Consider the following 5,038-nt stretch of genomic DNA (forward strand, 5'->3'; position numbering starts at 1 on the left):
TCTCAGACAGCACAAACTGAATGGCAACTAAAAAGCTCAAATCTTAGCTTGCTGCAAAAGGCATCTTCCAATTATACTGATTCTTTTATCTTTACTTTGCTTGTCTGACACCCCCAGCTCCCAGTCAAATCCCGCCAGCATGTCTGGGACACTGCTCAGGAAGAGACTCTGCTTTGCTCAGGGGCAAGTGTCTTTAAATATTATTCTGTCTCTCTTTAAGTTACACAAATTTCTCTTGTTTTCCAATCACCTCCAGCTCCAAGTTCAGTCTGATGGACTGACAGCTATTCTTGAAGCTGGTTATTACTCAACTGTTGCACTCAAGGACGTGAAATGAAAAGAAGCAGGTCTCCCTTTCAACCTTGGAGAGAGTAATTCTCAAACCAAGGTATCTCACCAGTGATGGTGAGGACATTCTTATAAAGTGATTTAAGCCTCTGATAACAGAAGGCTTTCCTGGACTTAGAACACAGGTTGGAAAACATTGCTCTAGAAGGTTCATTGCCTTAAATTTACCTTTTCCTTTTGACTCAAAGCAATCAACCAAGAATACACAGTTACAAAAGCATTAAATAACACATGGTATGTCCAAGATGACAAATACGGAATATGTCACTGAAGTTCTTTCTGCAGTTGTACTTTGTTATTGACCTTTCTAAGAGGACAGGGAGTGGTTTAGATCATGGAAAGAAAGATTTTGCAATTGGTGGTTAAAATACAATTTTCTGAGGTCCATGCTATTCTCTGGATTCACTTGTCTTTCTTACCTTGTCTTTTTCAGCTTGTGGTCGAACCAGTCTGGTCCCAACATTGAGCACAAGCAGGTACTAAGAGAAGAAAAAATAATTTGAACCCACATGACATCCACCAGTGCACTGCAGATGGGTAAAGAACCACTTTAATTTCAAACCTGACTCTGACAAGTGCCACTTGTTGGCTGACAGTGCAAGGAAAGTCAGTGAAGCGTCAATGCCATCTGTTTCAGGATGTTGTGTGTTTATTTTATCTGTTTTCCTAGGCTGCTCAGTCATTCTTTTCCATTGATTACCCATTTTTAGGTACAAGAACCATTTAGCTCTTTTTTTCATGGATCATTGATCTAAAATCAAAAATTTTTCTTTATGCATACTTCTGGAGTGGCTCCCTCTTCTCCCAGTGCATTGCTATATGGTTAAATAAACTGAATTTCAGCTCCATTCTGTTACATTCATTAATGTACAATGTCCTGTACATTAAGAAGCGGTACAGTAAAAAAAATAAAACAAGATTTTAAAGTGACCCAATTTTAGATTGAACCTGTTGATGCTGGGAATCCAATATTCACAGTATATACATTTTATATATTGTTGAGGGAGGTTACTTGGGACTAGTCTGAGCCCATGGATTGAAAAGTATTTTGTATTCAGAGTACATCATCCAGCTTAGTTTTCCCCAGACTGCAATGTAGATTGTGCACTCCAAGACTTATTGACAATGAGAAATAAAGTGCAGTCATTGAGAATCAAGACATTTGTTTTGAAAGCATATTCCCAAAAAACCCTAAAATGCTAATGTGGATACTCCCCCCAATACCTTGTCTCTCCATTACACTGATCAACCTCTTAGAATCAGCAAATTTCATACTTCACTGCTCACTGTACCTTCCATGTTATTTGTAAATACATTGAATTTGAAAATGCACTCTCAAATTCATGTCAAGATAACACATAGCTCCTCCTGTAAAGCCACCTTTTGATGGATGAGTCAGCTTTATCTCCTAATCGTCTTGGAATTAAAAGTTGGGCCACGAGTCATGTTTGAAAGTGACAGTTTCAGCTGCTATTCTGACAACTTTGCATTAACTCTCTTGGGCTGCTCTTTATGTTCTCTCACAGCACGTCAAATTGACATAAGGAAGGGCTAATTGTGTTAGTAATTGTGTTAGGTAAACCTGTCCTACCTTGAAACTCCTGTTTAGCCCTGTTTGATACCTGCCAACACCCCCAGACCGTGTCCATCAGACCCTGCTCCCCAGCTGGCTAGTCCCCAGTACTTACTGTTGCCGAGGATTGGTCTGTCCAAGGTGCAGGACCTTTCATTTGCTCTTGTTGGATTTCCTGAGATCTCTGTTGGCTCGTTCCTCCAGCCTTCCGAGGTCTCTCTGAAAGGCAGCTCTGCCCCTTGACTGCCCCAGTTTGGGGTCATCTGCAAACTTGTTAAGGGTTTGGTCTCCTCCTCCAGCTCATTGATAAAGATATTGACCAGGAAAGGTTCCAGCACAGAACCTTGAGACCCCCAAGATATCATAACCAGCCTGGAGCTACAGCTCTGATCATGTAGCACTGTGTACTCTAATACTGTGTATTCCAGTATAATACTGTGGTGTAAAAAAACCCAAGAGGTTCTTTTTTTATCTCCAAATATATTTATTTGTAATTATGTCAGTATTTATGCAAAAAAATATTTTTTGGTATCTGAATTTATGGTTGCTGTAAATATGATGCATCCTACAATGACTTTTGTTTAGCAGTAAAGGTCAGTCAAAAATGCTGTCATAAAGCTCACTCAGGAGAGCACTAAATTAGTAATTGTTATTTGTCTTTGTGCCTTTGCATGAAGTCTTATGATGTGAACTATTAAATGAGAAATGTGATAAGAAGGTGATAAATGTAGAATGGCATCAACATCAGTATTAATGGACCAGCAATAATACAGAAAATCAAGTTACTGTTATTTCAAAAAGCATTTAACAATTTAACAATTGGAGAAGAAAAACGGGAGAAGAAGACAGCCATTTCAGGCTGCTGATTTTCAGGAAACATTAGCATTGCAATTGTGTAAAATTTTATAAAATTACTTATAAATGTGCACGCACATTTTTAGTCTAGGTTTTTTTTGTTGTTGGCTTTTTGGTTTTTTTTGGTTTTTTTTTTTTTTAGACAGTATAACGAGACAGAGATGAACCAATCTGGAAAAGAAAACAAGTTGAAAGTTGTATGATCAACATGGATCTTCAGAAATACAAGAACTGTTGTTTCATCTTATGTTCCAGCCTTGGGGTGAGGGCAAAAAAAAAGATAAATACTGTATGAAAGCTTGGGTTATTTCTGAGCTCTTTTTATGACAAGCAAAAGTAAGAAACAACAGAATTCTACAGAGGGAGAGATGTTATAGAAATTCATGCTCAGTGATAATTTTAAATGTTGCTTGTTGAGGTATTAAAGCATTTTTCTAATGGGCTCTGACAGATAACCCTTGAAAAATTTTGCTGCACTCTGTACCTCTCTGGCTGCCTGTGTCACCTTTCTGGTGAAGAATACCACTGGAGGACAGAGTCTGGAGGAAGAGGACTGCTACCAACCTCTCAAGTTGCTCTCAAAACTACATCTTAGCAAAAATAAACAGTTAAGTAGATAGGCTTAAACATAAACTGAAATGACAGATTGCAAACTGGAACAGCGAACATTGCAGTTCAAGAAGGTATTTGCTTTGGTGTCTATGACCATTAGATTAAGATGGTTCTGCCTGTCTGCTTTGGCCTAATGACTTATTTCTGTCTGTGCTTCTGCAGCTGGTGCTCTAAAATGGTCCTGCAAGATATAGATGTTTCAAGCCATAAGCCAGCTCTCTAGTAATTCTGATTCTATACAAGATGAATAGAAGTAATGGACACATACCAGTAAATTGCATTTACTCCTGCCATCACTGTATACATACATCACCTTTATAAGGATGCAGCTGATACACAAAAAAAAATTCCATTGTGCAGGTAGGCTGTTTGGAGCTGCATTCTTTGCATAAGAGTTCAGCAGACCTGTGGGGAGGGCTTTCTCTTGCCACCATGGATCTCAGAAATAAGCTTATTTTGCAGCTGCATTGAAGAAAAATAATGACTTGTTTAAGCCTTGAAAAATAATAAAGAGATGTTAGAGAATTTTATTTTTGCATGTGAAATACCTTATACAATTTTAACATTTTTCTGTAACAGAAGAGTTGTTTTGAAAGCAAAATATTGAAATCTTTTATTACGAAGCCATGAAAATATAACATTTTGTCTTTGCTGCAATTTACTTCTGTGCTGCAGTTTTGTGAGATTTTTTTCTATATATATTACTCTTAGAATTGGCCTAATTTCTAGAAATGTTTGGGTTTTATACACAGCCACTTAAGAACTGCTCAGATCACCTACTTCTGGTGTAGCACTGACAAATACCCAGATACAATCCAAAGACAGAAACTTACAAATATGTATTTACTGACTTAAAGGACAGGACAGGAAATGAAGTAACTTGGGATCCCTTCTTAGAACTAAATTCATATACACAAGATGTCTGACAGACCAAAACTGTCAGGATGGACTCGATGGTCCCAGAGGTCTTTTCCAACTAAATTGATTCTGTGATCCTGTGTTTTCTTGATGAGCAATTTGAAGGAGCTCTTTGAGAAAATGTAGTGAGATTTTCAGCCAACACGTGTTAATAATAAAAGTACAATGGTGTATCTGATCCTGACTGGTTTTAATGTATTATGACTACTTCACATGGAAGATAAGATATTAAATTTGCTCAGAATATTCGCTTTCTTCAGGGTTTCAAGTGGTTTTACGATGTTTCAACAGCTCTCTACTAATTATGGAAATAAATCTCATTAGATGAGAATGGTTAAGATTTGAGATACAATTTCTTCTAAACAGATTATAGCAGGTTTTTTGTCAAGGCTTCAACTAGAACACTATATGCAATCTGAATACCACAGTTATGAAAGCTAGTAAAGATGCCTGATAAGAGAACAGAAGACTAACAAACATGATATATTTTTAAAAGATTAGGATTTGGTTAATTGACAGAAGAGAAAAAGAATGATGTGTAACCAGAAAATGGTAATAACCATTGCCTGAGTCCACTGCAGGTTGGGTAAGAGGTAATAAGCTTAATTTGCAGCAATTTAATTGCAGTCATTTAATTGAGGAGATTTAGTTTAGATATTAGGAAATACATTTTAATTAGGGAAGTAAAGGTCTAAAGGAATATGAAGATTGAAATAGATTGTTGGTTGCAGA

Source organism: Parus major, chromosome 2 (assembly GCF_001522545.3).
Source record: "Parus major isolate Abel chromosome 2, Parus_major1.1, whole genome shotgun sequence".
Classification (NCBI taxonomy): domain Eukaryota; kingdom Metazoa; phylum Chordata; class Aves; order Passeriformes; family Paridae; genus Parus; species Parus major.